General features: G+C 39.8%; 1 protein-coding gene and 1 pseudogene across 5 annotated transcripts in view; both read right to left on the reverse strand.

The window, feature by feature from the left end:
- The window catches only part of CTNNA3 (catenin alpha 3), a 1,374,069-nt gene that overhangs the window by 1,297,839 nt on the left and 58,537 nt on the right, over positions 1-17,693 (reverse strand). The window lies entirely within an intron of this gene.
- LOC139022141 (parafibromin pseudogene) lies at positions 11,309-12,528 on the reverse strand (annotated as a pseudogene).

The raw sequence follows: 17,693 nt of genomic DNA on the forward strand, positions 1-17,693 counted from the left end.
AGTACAAAGGTTTTAGTAAGGCCTTTTGTAGAGTTTATCTTTTGATTGTTTAAAGATGGCACATTTTTTAGTAGTGAAAAGCAAGGGATTAAAAACTTACCTGCATTGGAAAAGAAAAAGAATGTGTACATTGTGTATTGAAAATTGTCACTATAATAACTAGTATTTATGGTGAATAATTATTATAATGATGTACTAAGAAAAAGTTACACTTGCCACTAACTTCTCTCCATGAGGAGAATATCAAGATCAATAAAGGGGTGCGGGGGGAAGAGAATGTTAAAAACTCTTGTTTATAACACAGCTGCAAAACCCTAAGCAGAATGTACCTCTCTCGGAAATCCCTGGAAACTCTATAAAGTTTACTGTGTAGATAAAACAAAACAAAAATGAGATATAAAAATTAGTTATCTTTCACACAAAAATTAACAGCAACTTTGTCTTTTCATTTTACTTACCCGCCAATGTAAATCTAGTCTGAGAAACGTAAGATTATTAACAAGTAGCAGGTAAAATGGTTTGGGAACTCTTGGATTCTCAGTTCTTTGATCTAAGACAAGGTCAGCAAACTGTAGAAAACAAACCAAATCCAGCTCACCCTGCTTTGTACAACCAACAAGCTGGGGATGGCTTTTACATTTTCAAATGCAGGGGAGGAGGGGGATATCAAGTGAATAATTATGACATGAAAATTACATGAAATTCAAATTTCAGTATACGGAAATAATTCTTTAGAACACAGCCATTTTTTATTATCATGCATTTCTTTGGCTGCTTTCTCACCTCAACAACACAGTTGAATAGTTGCAACCTACAGCACATGGCCCACAGAGCCTTAACTATTTACTATCTAGCCCTTCACGGAAAATGTCTGCTAATTATTCATCTGAGATAAATGAACTTAAATACAATTTTTTAAAAAATATTTTTTAAAGAAAGTACTCCATGAAAAAAATGAAATTCGTGCAACTAATAACTGTCTCCATTGTGATATACATAACTGTGGCTCTAAAAAGCAATTCTTTTTCATTAAATCTTTAGTTGGTTTTCATATCTTAAGCTAAATGTCTGAACCTCACCTGAAAATCCCCGACAACATATAAAGATTGGTTTATCCCTTAAAAGTATAAAATTTGACCCAGCATTCCTTGGCTACATTATTTATATATGTAATAGTTTTAGCATTTCAGGAATTTTCTTTTTTTTTTTTATTAAATCCTTATTGTTCAGATTATTACATTTGCTCCTCTTTTTTTTCCCCCCCATAACTCCCCTCCTTCCAGCTCCCACCCCACCCTCCGCCCTCACTCCCCACCCACTGTCCTCATCCAGAGGTGCACGATTTTTGTCCAGTCTCTTCCCGCATCTCCCACACCCCCTTCCCCCCAAGAATAGTCAGTCCATTCCCTTTCTATGTCCCTGATTCTATTATAATCACCAGTTCATTCTGTACATCAGATTATTTATTCACTTGATTCTTAGATTCACTTGCTGATAGATGCATATTTGTTGTTCATAATTTGTATCTTTACCTTTTTCTTCTACTTCCTCTTCTTAAAGGATACCTTTCAGCATTTCATATAATACTGGTTTGGTGGTGATGAACTCCTTTAGCTTTTCCTTATCTGTGAAGCTCTTTATCTGACCTTCAATTCTGAATGATAGCTTTGCTGGATAAAGTAATCTTGGTTGTAGGTTCTTGCTATTCATCACTTTGAATATTTCTTGCCACTCCCTTCTGGCCTGCAAAGTTTCTGTTGAGAAATCAGCTGACAGTCGTATGGGTATTCCCTTGTAGGTAACTGAGTTTCTTTCTCTTGCTGCTTTTAAGATTCTCTCTTTGTCTTTTGCTCTTGGCATTTTAATTATGATGTCTCTTGGTGTGGTCCTCTTTGGATTCCTTTTGTTTGGGGTTCTCTGCACTTCCTGGACCTGTAAGTCTATTTCTTTCACCAGGTGGGGGAAGTTTTCTGTCATTATTTCTTCAAATAGGTTTTCAATATCTTGCTCTCTCTCATCTTCTGGTACCCCTATAATTCTGATGTTGGTGCGTTTGAAGCTGTCCCAGAGGCTCCTTACACTATCTTCGTATTTTCAGGTTCTTTTTTCATTTTGCTTTTCCGGTTGGGTGTTTCTCGGTTCTTCGCATTTCAAATCTTTGACTTGATTCTTGCGCTCCTCTGGTCTGCTGTTGGGAGTCTGTATAATATTCTTTATTTCAGTCAGTGTATGCTTACTTTCTAGTTGGTCCTTTATCACACCATCGAAGGTCTCATTAGATTTCCTGTACATCTCATCAAGTTTATCAACAGACTCTAGAAGCCTCTTGAGAGACCTCAAAAGTGTGGTTCTGAACTCAATATCCTTCCTTGATAGTTTTGTCCTGTTTCTTTGTCTCCGCATTTTTTATGCTTTCTTGGTGCACCCCCTAGTGGTCTTTTTGCACAGTCTTGTTGTAGTTAAGCCTTGATTGTTGTAGTTAATACTAGAGGGATTTTACCTCCAGGCTGACTGGCTGTGAGAATCAGCTGTGTTTGCAGTGGGAGAACTTCTGTCCTCTAGGGAGGTGCTAATCTAGCCTTTGCCTGAGGCTATCCGGCAAATGCCTCTGTGCAGGGCTTGGGTGGGGCGGGTCCCACGGGATCAACAGGGCAGAGGAGGGAGCAGTTATGGCTGCTCTCAGTCCGTCCCCAGGGGCTCTGCCTCTCTGTCCCAGCAACAGCTGCAAACCTCGGAGGGACCGAAGCCAGACAGTCCTGCTTCTCCCGTTTGAGTCTGGGTCCCTAGAGACTCGCCCGGATCTGGAGCTCAGAGTCTGAGGCTCCCTCCGGATTGAAACAGACAACCACGCCCTCAGCCACCAGCCCGCGCCTCGCGCACTCCGCACCTTAGTATTTTACTTCAGCACTGCGCCTCCTCTGATTCTCGGTTCCTCCTAGTTGTAGAACTTCCACTCAGCCAGCCTTCCTGTGGTTCTGGACGATGTCCGTTCCATCTTTTAGTTGTATTTTTGAAGTGGTTGTTCGAGGCAGCAAACTCCGGTGTTAACTTATGCCGCCATCTTGGGGTTTTTTTCAGGAATTTTCTATATGCCTGGGTTAGATGGTTCCCTGAAGAAAGTTCAGCCAGCTCCAAATAATGCTCCCAGTGTAATACCAAAAGAATTGCATGAATTTTCTTCTCACCCCCAAAGCCTAATTAATAGTGAAGATCTGTATGCAGGCTCAACAGCCAGTTCACCTAGCTTGTTCACTAACTGACTACAAAATCCTGAGCAAGTCATATAATTTTTGGTCTCACTCTCTTCGATATCAACAGAAAGGTTATAGAAACACAATAAAAAAGCAAACAAGTGGAGGCTTTTAGTCCCCAAAGTATTAAATAAAGGTGGAGTTCTTAAAAGGCAACCATTTCCTCACTACCATATTAATATTTTGGTTTTTTTATGTGAAGATTTATCATGTCAAAATCAAAGCTATTCCCATGAAACTTCCAATTTCTTAACTGTGGAGCCTTCAGCCAATGTTCCTGTTTCAGGCCCTCATCAGCCGTTTCCTATCAGTTACACAGTGTTACACGTTCAACTGTCCACAGCCGGTGGACTATCAGTAGTGACTGAATTCCAAATGCCTCCCTGCAGGAATGGTTGAAACCAATCTTTACTGAACTAGGTAAAGGCCATAGGTGAAGGAAGAAAGAAGAGGTCAAAATATTGGGGGTGGGGGGGTCGGAGGAGGTAGCAATAAATACTTTTGCGATGTAGGGGGTAAAAGGGTAAAGCCAGGAGGGGAAAAAAGTTAATTCCTTCTTTTGGGTTATCACTGTAGGTTGTGAATATTTGGTGAGGAAGATAAAACAGCAAATCTCACTGAGAGCCTCTAGCATCAAAAAGCAAAGAAAAGCAAGAAGTAAATAGCAACTTGTATAATGTGCTTGCCCAAGGAAAAGGCTAAGAATAAATATTCAAGAATATAATCTAGCAACTCAAAGATTCAATTGATGTGATAGGTCCATGCACATTTAAGTATAATCATTTCTAACTTCATAGTTTCTTATAGTGTTTTTTCTAGTTTTTATTAGTAGTTAGACCACAACTAGCCAAATATATGAGATGATTTAGAATAACGGTTGCTATTTTCATGCAGTACTATTTTTAAGTATATTATTCATTGAAATTTTCTTTCTCTGGTCCTTTTTAACCCCATTTTCTTTAGCAGTAATTCATTTTTCATTGCCAGAAACTTCTCTCGTTCTGTGATACTGAATCTCACTGATTTGGGGACACTAGTGTGCCTCTTGCTTTTTTCATATAACCATGATCACAATTTGAGCATGATTTCAATACACTGTGTGAGAGAGATAAAGGCAATTTTGCCCTAAGAACATGCTCTTCAACTAACTTCATTAACTCCTTTCTCTGCATAATGACTCCTCAGATACTCAAATGCACTATCTCCTACAATCCTTTGTAACTAAACCTCTTAGATTTATATTTTACAATATTTTATTATATGGGAAATTTAATTCATTTACCTAAGTTTAAACATATCCATTGGTATGACATCACTGATATTTAACAGTCAAGCCAGCCTTTTTTAAAAATACATTTTTACTGATTTCAGAGAGGAAAAGAAAGGGAGAGAGAGAGAAAAAAACATCAATGATGAGAGAGAATCATTGATTGGCTGCCTCCTGCAGGCTCCACACTGGACCAGAATTAAACCCAGGACCCTTCAGTCTACAGGCCAATGCTCTATCCACTGAGCCAAACCAGCTATGGCATGATCTTAGTTAACTTGGGTATTCCCTTAAGAGAGAATTCTTTTGGCCTATGTATCAGACAGAAATCAAAGTTGCAAATACAGAATCCACTCTAGCTAATTTAAAAGGAAAGGGGTTTGTTCTGTGCTATTATTTACAAGTTTCCATGAGGCCCTTAAAAGCCAGGCTTGAATGTTACTCAGGCAGAAACAACATCAACCAAGAAACATTTTTAATAACACCACAGTTATATTTTAGCATAAACCTGCTACTACCACCATTTATTGCTCAACACCTATGATACTAAGGGCCAGACTGGAGAACCTCTGCCAGGCCACCCTTCTCACCTGCTAAAAGGGCCTGGGAAATGTCGTTTTTCTTTTTCCAACCTCTTCAGTACTGGAGGACACACTAGATGGACCAATCCCTAGTATCTATCAAAACTATTATACCGATTAAAGCACTTAGTCTAGCTGGTGTTGCTCAATGGTTGAGCATTGACCCATGAACCAAGAGGTTACCAGTTCAATTCCCAATCAGGACACATCCTGGGGTTGTGGGCTCAATCCCCAGTAGGGGGTGTGCAGGAGGCAGCCAATCAGTGATGTTTCTCATTGATGTTTATATTTCTCTATCCCTCTCCCTACCTCTCTCTCTAAAAGTCAGCAAAAACATACATTACTAGTCCAAATAAATAAATAAAATAAAAAACAAAGAATTGTGTGATACGACATATTTCTCCCTCTCTCAATTCCATCACTCATAAAATTAAGATAATAATATCTATCCTATTTCCTCACACAGATCATTACAAAGATTTTCCCATAGGTACATGTCAAAGTGTTTTAACCCTTTTCGGTCCAACTTGGAGGCTGACTCGACAGACCAAGCGCTAGGAGCAGGTCCAACGTCGAGGCTGAGGTCGACACTGCAAACCGGTTCAACATTCAATCCCGTCAATTAATTTGGACCAGACTGTTTGAATTCCAAAAATAAAATTGGACCACAAAGGGTTAAAAAGCATGAAACTATCTATCTATATATATAAAAGCCTAAGAGACCGTTACACCCAGTCGACCAAACGACTGGTCGACCAGTTGCTCTGATGTGCACTGACCACCAGCAGGGAGACACTCAACACAGGAGCTGCCCCTGGTGGTCAGTGTGCTCCCACAGCCAACCTCCAGCAGCCAGCCAACCTCCCACAGTCCCTCTCCCCAACCAGCTGGCCTCGATCACCGATAGGCCCTGATCACCGGACAGGCCAAGGGACCCCACCCATGCACGAATCCGTGCACTAGGCCTCTAATATAAATATAAAGCAACATTTAAAAAAAAATTATTTCAGAGAGGAAGGGAGAAGGAGGGAGGGAGGGAGGGGGAGAGAGAGAGAGGAAACATCAGTGATGAGAGTCATTGATCAGCTGCCTCCTGCATGCCCCACACTGGGGTTGAGCTCAAAACCCAGGCATGTGTCCTGATTGGGAATTGAACCATGACCTCCTGGTTCATAGATCAACACTCAACCACTGAGCCACACTGGCTGGGTTAAAGCAGCATTATTATAAAATTACTAATTATTTGAAAGCTTAACATGTGTCATTCATGGAACTAACACATTTAAATTTAATACAACAATTATAGTAGAGGAATAGGAGAGGATCTTTACTGCACAATATTGACTCCTTTCATTATTTGTTATATGTTATTATTTAAATTCCCAGACACTTTACATTATTCATCTATTCACTTAGGTCAAATGACTCTCAAGCTCAATGCTTGAAATTAAACCAGAAATGTAAAAGAATTATTTTTTATAGAATCCTGCCCAGAAAATGGCCTTCAGTAGTTCCATACTTTTTAATAATTAAACCTAGACAGCAAAACTATATTCATAACAACACTCAATTGCTTAAGAACTTAAGAGTTGTTCCCTAATCCCTAAGATATCAAATGCAATCTTTTCTCTTTCAAGGCAATTGTATCTCTGGCTCTGAGAATTTTTTTTTTTTTTTTTTTTTTTTTTTTTTTGCTGAACTTTTCCCTTCCCTTTAATGCCAATGAATTAATTCTATCCCAATCCCATCACTATCTGTACACCAACTCCGAACAACTTCATGATAAACACATTGATCCAAAAGGTGTCAGAGAGTATCATGGCTTTTAATCATAATGTTCTCCTAGGGACACATAAGCCAGAAGGCTCTTTCAAGAATAATCAAAATTATTGATAATTGTCTAGCACTTAGGTAACTCAAAAATAAGCATTCATACAGGTATGCAAAATGTTGCCATTTCTGTGTAATGAGTTTCATGCTTAACTGCACAAGACAGACACCTAAGTAATAAAATATTACATGGAATGAATAGCCTTTGAGCAGTTCCAACATTTATGACCATTTTAAGGGGATAACCAAAAAGGAGATGAGAGGAGGTAGCCAAAGACATAAAGAGGAAAAATTAGGACTGTGTGGTGCTCCATTATTCCAGGAAACAGAGTATTTCATAAGAAAATAATCAACTGTGTCAAATAAAAGTCTGTAAAGTGCTTGTGAAAGATGCTAAGTCCAGTTTATACATGATGAATGTAATGCCAAAATAGGCAAATGAAACCACCTAGTCAGTGACTGAAGCAGTGGTGCTGAGCCCAGTATCCTTCTCACTGGCAAGAAGGGAATGTGTCCAGCTTCCAAGATTCCCAGGAATGCCCATTATCTGCGGGAGTGATTTGAGCATGAATATTTATGTGTCAATGTAGAAAAATGATTGGGAAGCACTCGGTTATGGAGCTTTGAATGATAACTAAACATTGTCACCAAAGTAATTATAATTAAAGTCCTGAGAAAGCAAAAGCTTCTCAAGGAAAGGAGAGAAGAGATGACGGAGCCACGACTAAGGCTTAAGAAAATTACAGGAGACAAGAACAAGCGGTCCACCAAGAAAGAGAAGGAGCTGGTGGGGACAGGACAATGTAGTGCACAGTGTCCTAAAAGAGAAGGGGATAAAGTTTCAAGGTGAACAAATAAATGCCAAATGCAGCAAAGGATTTTAACTGAATTAAAATTATGCAAAAGTAATTGAGTTAAACAATAAATAGGCCAAAGCAGAATAATAGATACGGTAAAATAGAATCAGGAGTTTAAGAAGAGAGTAAACTGAAAGGAAATTGAATTTTTATTAAATATTTGCCACAATCATCAAGCAGGGATGAGCTCATCTGTGTGAAGAAAAAAAAACAGTAAAAAGGAATATGAATGATCAGCCCAGAGGAAGAAAAGATCATTGTAGAATAAGAGTCTCTCAAGAAAGGAGGAGAGATGACCCCAGGTTCAGGTCATTATTGGAAAGAGCACCACTTCCTTAGAAACTGAAGGAAGAAATGAGAAGGAAGAGTCAAGGACAGAAATTCTAAAGATTCTTACTCCTGGCCCTGAGAAATGGCCGACATCTAAGGCCCTCTAGCATATGCAGCAAAACAATGTTCAGATCTATCTTCTGTGAGCATAAACTTTAGATCGGTTGTCAGCCTTACACCTACTTACTGTTACCTTTGCACACATGTATGAAATGGCTAAAGCATGGTGCCATCTCTACAGTCAGGGCGGAGAGCAAAGCCATGGCTAAGATATAAATCACACCTTTGATTTCAGATGCTTTACCAGCTGAGATTTGAGACAACGTTCCAGTTTCTTGGACCCATCAATTACAAATCAATCTGTTAACATCCATTAAATCTTTGCTCCTGTCTTTGAGTTACACATCAAAGTAAATGGTATATGGCTTACAAAATTTCTCATACTTTCAAAATTGACATTAATGTTATTTCTCAAATCATCCTATCATAGGTCCAACATATCAAGTGACTGAAATTGAGAGGACTGCACACACACGTTAAATACTTCCAAACTGCCCACCCAACACTACAAGACGGGCTACACTGAAGAGTCACTGGGCTTGGCACGCGCACGGTAAGAAAAGCCTACTGCAGAATTTTCCAGTGAACACTAAGGGAGGCTGTGTTGAGTGTTCTCCAGCAATTAGTAGCTTACAAGCAATGTAGCTAATTAGCTCATCAGTCTTCACTGGAAGTGTTTTCACAAACATTCTGCCAGCTACAAGGCGCAACGCATGCATGTTAAAACGTGTTAAAACAAGAGTTCATCATCCCCTTTCAAATGAATGAACTACATCTCCTGAGCACACTGTACTTGGTTGAAAAGATTATTATATTTGTAACTTTATGCTTATCTAAGAATACTCTTGAGATGTAATAGCAGTTAAATACACACACCATCAACACAGCAATGGATGGAAATAACAAGGGAACCCTAGAAAGGCTGTAATTAGTGGTAAATAGCAAACATTTCATGCAAGTCCTAACTGCAATGTTGTGGAGCAGAGAAGACAGAGCCAACCTGTCACTTAGGATGGCTAACTAAAAATGAACTGCTATTTTCCTTTCTAAATAAATGTTCAATACACCCGAGTTTCAATAGGTAAGATCTTTCAATTCAGGTGACCAAAATGGGCACCAGTAAACTTTTTAAATCTCTATTCTCCTTTGGACACAATTTATTTTCTTGTACCAAATAAAAATGCATTGAATAATCAGAGAGGCAATAGGTAACATCTTAAAGGTTCAATATTAGAAATTCTATAATGGCACTTGTTGTTTAAGTAAGTACCCAAGTGTACTGATAGGAAGATTAATTACACTTCCAAGTTACCATTTTCCAGGAATAATCGTTTCTAGAGGTAATCGTTTTCTCTGACTAATATGGATGACAGTGAGTCTAATTCCTTTGGGGGGAAAAAAGTCTATAAACCTAGGTAGGGTCTTGCAAATCATTAAGGTGAAAAACTATAGAAAGAGGAACAAATTTTAAAAATACCCTGAATACATGTCTTATGCACATGAGGAATGTGCACATTTTCTTAATACAAACGTTTACTTCTCACCAGGGAAGGAGAGAGTCCCCCTAGCTACTAGCTGCATCACCCGCCCTGCTAGAAATACTCCCGAGCCATGCAAAGTGGGGCGAGCTGTCAGCTGCTGCTGGGCTAAGCTTCACAGGCATGCAGTTTGGAGGCTCCTGCACAAGCAGACTAGATAGCACAGCATTTCTTTTAGTACAAAATACGACAGCCCCATCTTTGGGAAGGAGAGCTGTAGGTAGAGGGCCACTGATAGATTCAAAAACTCCTCCATCTTCCTAGTCCTCCAAGCGGTTCATGGTAGCCTCGGTGGAGGCCCACAATTACACATAGAGAAATATTACACTGTGGCAGGATTCCAACAAATTTGCAAGTCCTATCCCACTTGACACACATGAACATGAAGCCTACGGTATGTTTCCAATTGCTGGCTCTGGTGGGCAGAACTCTTAATCAAAATTCCAGCAGGCTTTTTTGTAAAAACTGAGATGATTCCAAAATTTCTAAGGAAATGCAAGAGGCCTCGAACAGACAAATCAAAATATTTTTTATTTCAATACTTACTATGAGGTACAGTAATCAAAACAATGTGCTACTGCTATAAAGGAGAGACAGATGAATCAATGAAACAGAAAAAGAGTTCCAAAGTATACTCATGTTGGGGAGCACAAGAGACTTGGTTGGAAAGTTGTAAGACGATGACATTCTGAGAAAAGGGAAGTGTGTGGAAGGCCGCCTGCTCTGTTTATCGGAATTCTGACTTAGGGGAGACTTGGGGGGGGTATCGAAGGCGCCACCCCTAATTATTCCTTGACCTTTCCAAACAAGTCTGTGCACGTGCAGACCCCCAGGTGTTTACTGGAATCCTGATGCCTAATCCCTGGATACCCTTTCCTAGAGGACAATGTAAACACATGTGTCCTCCCAAGAGTACTCACCCTGCTGATTGTATCTAAAGATAAAAATTCCAATAAAAGCCTAATGAGGCAGGCAATCCAGACTGCCTGGCTCCTTCGGCCAGGCCGTCCCTTAGCCCTCTCTTTCACAGTGAAACTGTGTCAGGGTAACCCATTCATCCATCATTCAGGGGCTGCCGGTCAGTCCCGGCACACTAAGATACGGTCAATTAATTTTCAATAAAGGTGCAAAAGTGAGTCAATTAAAAAAGTAGAGTTGGGTATGTTCTTTTCTCTCTTTTTTTTTTTGAATTTTTATGAGTTTTTTTTTTAGCTAAAACAAGATCTCAAATGCAAATATCTCAAGATCAGCAAATATCAGTTTTGCAGTTTACTTTTTTCCTAAAGAAACACATGTTAAGTAATGCTAGTTTAACCAATGAAGAAAAAACTTCTATCAAAATATATAATTTCCATTACAAACTAGAAGGCTAATATTAAAAAATAGTTGTAGGCCAAAAAGTTTGTTTATATGAATGACAGGCATCATATGATCCCTTTGAAGCACAAAAGCATCGGATGAGATCTTTTGCTCAATTTGTGACCTTCTTTATTTGTGAGTTTTCGACACTCACATAGAGCTTGACACTCAGTCTTTAGATGAAGGTGTATCCACACTTCTTAATCCAGATTTCCAGATGGGGAGACCATGTAATTCAGAATCTTAAGTGGGATTTATGCTTTACCATGTACGTATCCAGTGCTTCCCAGAAGCGTTAAGAAAACCGGACTGTCCGAGTGGCGTTTGCCATAGCTGAGCTCTAACACTGCTACGTCCCACTTCTGAACGTTGGGGTCTAGAGCAGCGGTTCTCAACCTGTGGGTCGCGACCCCTTTGGGGGTCCAAGGACCCTTTCACAGGAGTCGCCTAAGACCATCAGAAAACATATAATTACATGTTATTTTTGTGATTAATCACTATGCTTTAATTATGTTCAATTTGGAACAATGAAAATACATCCTGCATATCAGATATTTACATTACGATTCATAACAGTAGCAAAATTACAGTTATGAAGTAGCAACGAAAATGATTTTATGGTTGGGCGTCACCACAACATGAGGAACTGTATTAAAGGGTCCGGCATTAGGAAGGTTGAGAACCACTGGTCTAGAGGAACTTCATCACATTGGAGATGGAAGGCTTTACTTTTAACAAACACATCAAGTGGTGATCCATGAGGCAAAAGCCATGGCCACCCTTTGAACTGCCACGCAGGCCCCTGCACGAAGACGGCCACGACCGGGTCCCAGTCCAGAGGCCTGAGTGTCAGAGGCGGGTCTACGACTCTGCAGGGAACCGTGAGGCTGAGGGCGGTGCCCCTCGGCTGCATCGGGTCTTTTCTTGTCTGAATAGAGTTTCATCTTCTCGTTGGCAGCCCTGTTTCTTCTTTTCATCCGATGGGACAAATTTCAGGTCCTGCAGAAGGTCCTTCGCATTCAGCCTGGTTATTGAAAGAGGTGGTGGCCGCAGGGATTGTGATAATAGAGCCTTTCTTCTGATACGCAATGTGGGAGCCACAGGGGCTGCGTGTGGGACAGGTCGCTGTTCAGGCGCTCGCCCTTCTTCTCTGGCTTCCACAGACTGAAGCATTGCACAGATATCCTTGGAAAGGTCTTTCCCATGCTCTGTAGGATAGTTGTCCGTGTCCCCCACACTCTCTCTGCTGACAATATCCCGGGTCACATCTACCTCAGCGCCCACAAAGCTCCTCTGTGTGAGAGCGGTGATGTGATCATCTGAGGCGGTCTTGATGGTAGATCTTCTCTTAGCCATAATTTCGGCTTTGATTGCAGCAATTTTTTCCAATGGCACAGCTTCAGACAAAGACCTAATCTCTCCAATCTGTACAATCCCTTCTTTGTGACCCTCCATGTGGGCAGCCCATCTCTCTTTATCAAGGTGCACAAACTTTTTTTATTCTCAACATTAATTTTTTAAAATATATTTTATTGATTTTTTACAGAGAGGAAGGGAGAGGGACAGAGAGTTAGAAACATCTAAGAGAGAAACATCGATCAGCTGCCTCCTGCACACCCCCCACTGGGAATGTGCCTGCAACCAAGGCACATGCCCTTGACCAGAATCGAACTTGGGACCCTTCAGTCCACAGGCCGACACTCTATCCGCTGAGCCAAACCGGTCAGGGCAACATTAATCTTTAATAACAGTAGATAAGTAAGTTACAAAATAAACACCAATCTCAGATTTATGCTGACCTGTCCTATGTTTAAAGTAGGGATATGAAAGCATAAACTTGGACATTCTTGAAGTGGGTAAGAATTAGATCTATTTGCATGGCTGCTTTAATTTCATACCAGCCTGAATCTAGATACTATGCAGATATCCATAGTACTTGACACTTCAATTCAGTTACTCTCCCACCAGGATTATTTCCAAGATGCTAACTTAATGCAGTATCCTAGCGGATTTTGGTAGCTCAGAAAATCCAGCGAGCTCTTAAAAGTCAATGTTTCATGTCAAAGGTTTTTAACTAGTTTTTTTCACAGGCCCTGTCCTCCCTGTCAGTATTATTTACACAATGTTCTTAGAAGAGGCTGGAGGATGGTGGCAATCGCAGTTCCGAGTAGTCCTACTTGCTATCCTTACAATTTTTTGAAGAAACCGTCAACTTTAGGTTTTGCTTTTGCAAATTTTACAAAGTGACACCTGCTGGATACAAACATTCGGTACAAGGGAATTCTACAAGCTCTTTCTCCCTCTCCATTCCTCTCTGAAATCAATAAAAAATATATATTTTTTTATAAACCTTAAATATAACCAATCGTGTGACTTAGAAGCAATGACTATAGATCAGTGATGGTGAACCTATGACACGCGTGTCAGAGGTGACACGCGAACTCATTTTTTTGGTTGATTTTTGTTTGGTAAATGGCATTTAAATATGTAAAATAAATATCAAAAATATAAGTCTTTGTTTTACTATGGTTGCAAATATCAAAAAATTTCTATATGTGACACGGCACCAGAGTTAAGTTAGGGTTTTTTCAAAATGCTGACACGCTGAGGTCAAAAGGTTCGCCATCACTGCTATAGATTGTAGGGAGTAAAGGCTATACAAAGATAGTATACTATATGCTATAGGTAAAACATGTAATCCAGGCATTACAAACAATCTTGGTAATTCCTAGGTTATTGTTATGGGAATATTATTAAACTATTTAAACAAAATACCGGATTTCATACTTTGCCACTGTATAGATGTTAAGTACAGGGGTAAGCGGTAAGATCAGTAGGAACCACCTTCGCTGCATTGCTGCAGTTCTACCCACTTGTGCCTTTCCTTTCACCATCCTCCCCTAATACTTTCCAGGTCCCATCTTCCCCAGGCAAGTTCTTTAACCAAATGCCCACATTATTTATCATTTCAAGTTTCTAAGTAAAGCCACCAAAGGCAGTAAAACAGAATCCTGTTGTAAGCTGTATAAATTATACTGTCCTCATTAGAAGAAATTTTCTAAATTAGTCTTAAAAGTTTTCTTGCCCTAACCGGTTTGGCTCAGTGGATAGAGAGTCGGCCTGCGGACTCAAGCGTCCCAGGTTCGATTCCGGTCAAGGGCATGTACCTTGGCTTCGGGCACATCCCCAATAGGGACTGTGCAGGAGGCGGCTGATCGATGTTTCTCTCTCATCGATGTTTCTAACTCTCTATCCCTCTCCCTGCCTCTCTGTAAAAAAATCAATAAAATATATATTAAAAAGTCTTCTTGAAAGTCAGTAAATATAGATATAAATATCCTCTACGTCCAATATTTTTTTCACTTTCCCGAATACTTTAAACTTATCATTTGCTCTTCATTGGGCCTTCACATTATGCCACTGAACAAAGCCTTTAAAAAAAAAAATAAGCACAGGAAACTATTTTAAGTGCACTTCTAGAATCATACAGAGTTCCTTCTCCTGATACTTCCACTCCACTCTGAGCTAAAATACCTTCCCAGGTTTGGGGAACTGCGCTCCTCTTTCGCTGTCTCTTTATCCAGGGGGTGAGCGCGGCCATGCCCCAAACGCCAGGGCCACTTGCACTTTCGCTGCTTCTCCCTAAACTTAGGTAACGGTGGTTTGTTTGATAGTTTGTCAAAAATAATCAGAATGTAAAGCACTTGGTGATCTTTAACAAAATGTATTTGCTGTATACACAGCATTTGCCACAGACGTGTTTCACACGTTATAACAGAACACAGTGAGGAATGTACTGCATAGTCAGAAGCTGAACAAACTCTTTGAGAACTTTTCTTTCAAATAACTTCTTGTGAGCTAAAAATGTTGACTAACCTTTTTTTAAAAATACCATTTCATGACAATCATTGCAATTATTGTAACCTTCTAAGAATGACCAGCTTCTTCCATATTTATTACCAGGTAGTTTATGGAAACTGTGCTATCAAATAGATCCCATTTTCTGGAAGAAACAATATCAGAATAGGATTTGTATTCCAAACCAAAGACACAGCAATGAAACCGTAACTATAAGAGTAATTTCCCATGGCAGCAAAGATAAAACCATTATCAAATTTTATAATATAAAGTGACAAAATGATGCATCAAATTTTTTACTTCTAACATTTATCAGGTGTCTGTTCTATGTCAGGCACTGCTAACAAAAAATAATAATAAAAAAGAAGAAGTGGTACTTGCCACCATCAAGGATTAGAGTCTAGATTTACTGAACAAGTAAATCAATGTTTGGTGCCTGCAGGGGGCAGGGTTGTTGGGGGGGAGTGGGGAGAGGGGGCTAAGTTCTATGAAAGAGAGATGCTCAGAATCTCTGGGGACAGAGGAGAGGCGTCTCCATCAGCTTCGTGGGGTTCAGTAAACACTTCCTGGAAAAGCCGGCTCAGGCTGAGCTGAGCTGCTAAGAAGAATTGGCTGAAAGAGAAGAGCACTCCAGGTGGAGGGAACAGCTCTGTAACAGGCGGAAAGCAACGTGGACCGTCCAGGACACTGAGAGTCCCTGTTTGGATACAAGTTTGAGGAGGGACAGACTCAGGAAATGAGAAGGGAGAGCATGGTAGAAGCCAAACTATGAAATGCTGTGAGAGCTACATTTAAAAGTTTCAACTTTATCCAGAAAGATAGTCCCCCTAATTCTCCGAAAGCTTCTAAAATGGATTTTAAGCAGGGGAGTATATGAGTATAATTTCATTTTTTAAAGCTCTATTTGCTTTGGTTTGGGATGAGGCTAATACAGTAACCCTGAATGTGGGAAGGGACTTTAGAAATGGAGAGGAGGGAACAGATCTGAGAGGCCAAAGGAGATAGAATTTGTTGAACTTAAAAGACTGATTGGAAGGGAGGATGGAATGAGAACGAAGAGCCTAAACTAACTTGGTGACTAAGTGGGTGATGGTACCAGGGCCCGGAAGACAGGACAAAGGTGGTTCTGAGGCAGCAGGAAGGAATGACGGGTTCATTTCAAATTACCTTGGACATTATGTTTTCTATGTGTTGTCCAAAGAAGCCCTAGAAAATATAAATCACATGTAAAGGTTATAGCAACTAACTCCCCTGTATGAGACCTAAAGTTTATTGTGGCAATTACATTCATTTTCATTATTTAATTAGCAAAGATTTCCTAATTTTCTTAAAGTTATGTTGGGGGTTGGGAGAAGGGAAATATTTGGACACCCAAAGTCTCTTTTACAAAGCAGATCAGGAAAATTTAAGTTCCTTGTCCTCTCAGAATAGTTCCTTGCAGCAAACTGATATAGAAAATCATTCTATTGACCAAAGAATATTGAGCCTTTTTAAAAAAATAACCTGCAAATGAAACTTACGTTCATTAGAAAACTATTATACTCTCATAAGATAGCAAAAGGTGAAATATATGCTTTATGTAATATTAACACAGCAGCAACATGAGTTGTGCACAGTTGGTGCAAACCATTTTTTTTTTTAAGTTTAGAAAATCAAAACTTCCAGAAAATGGGGTGGGGGGGACTAGACCACCAACTTACACCATACACAAAAACAAACTCAAAATGGCTAAAGGACTTAAATGTAAGATGGGGAAACCATAAAAATCCTGCAAGACTCCATAGGCAGCAAAATAGCAGACATATGTCGTAGCAATATCTTTACCGACACAACTCCTAGGCAATGGAGACTAAGGAGAAAATAAACAAATGGAACTACATCAAAATAAAAAGCTACTGCACAGCAAAAGAAACCATCAACAAAACAACAAGAAAGCCCACTGCATGGGAGAACATATTTGCCAATGCTATTTCAGATCAGGGTTTAATTTCCAACATTTACAGAGAACTCATACAACTTAACAAAAGAAGATAAACAATCCAATCAAAAAATGGGCAAAGGGCCTAAATAGACACTTTTTGAAAGAGGACATACAGAAAGCCAAGAGACATATGAAAACATGCTCAAAGTCACTAGTTTTTGAGAGATGCAAATCAAAACAATGAGATACCATCTCACACTTGTCAGAATGGCTATCACCAACAAATCAACGAATGACAAGTGCTGGAGAGGATGTGGAGAAAAAGGAACCCTCGTGCATTGCTGGTGGGAATGCAGACTAGTGCAGCCACTGTGGAAGTCAGTATGGAATTTCCTCAAAAAACTAAAAATGGAACTCCCATTTGACCCAGTAATCCCACTTCTAGGACTATATTCCAAGAAACCAGAAACACCAATCAGAAAGGATATATGCATCCCTATGTTCATAGCAGCACAATTCACCATAGCTAAGATCTGGAAACAGCCTAAGTGCCCCTCAGCAGATGAATGGATTAGAAAACTGTGGTACATCTACACAATGGAATACTATGCTGCTATGCTATCCTCCCGTAAAAAAGAAGGAATTCTTGCCATTTGCAACAGCATGGATGGAACTGGAGAGCATTATACTAAGTGAAATAAGCCATTTGGAGAAAGATAAATATCACATGATCTCACTCATATGTGGGATATAATGATCAACATAATTTGATGAACAAAAATAGAGCCAGAGACAAATAGCAGGAGAGGTGGGGGTGGTTAGTGAGCAACCAAAGGACTTG

The sequence above is a fragment of the Myotis yumanensis genome, unplaced genomic scaffold, assembly GCF_028538775.1.
Source record: "Myotis yumanensis isolate MYYU_CA2020_CCGP unplaced genomic scaffold, mMyoYum1.0.hap1 SCAF_13, whole genome shotgun sequence".
In the NCBI taxonomy this organism is placed as follows: domain Eukaryota; kingdom Metazoa; phylum Chordata; class Mammalia; order Chiroptera; family Vespertilionidae; genus Myotis; species Myotis yumanensis.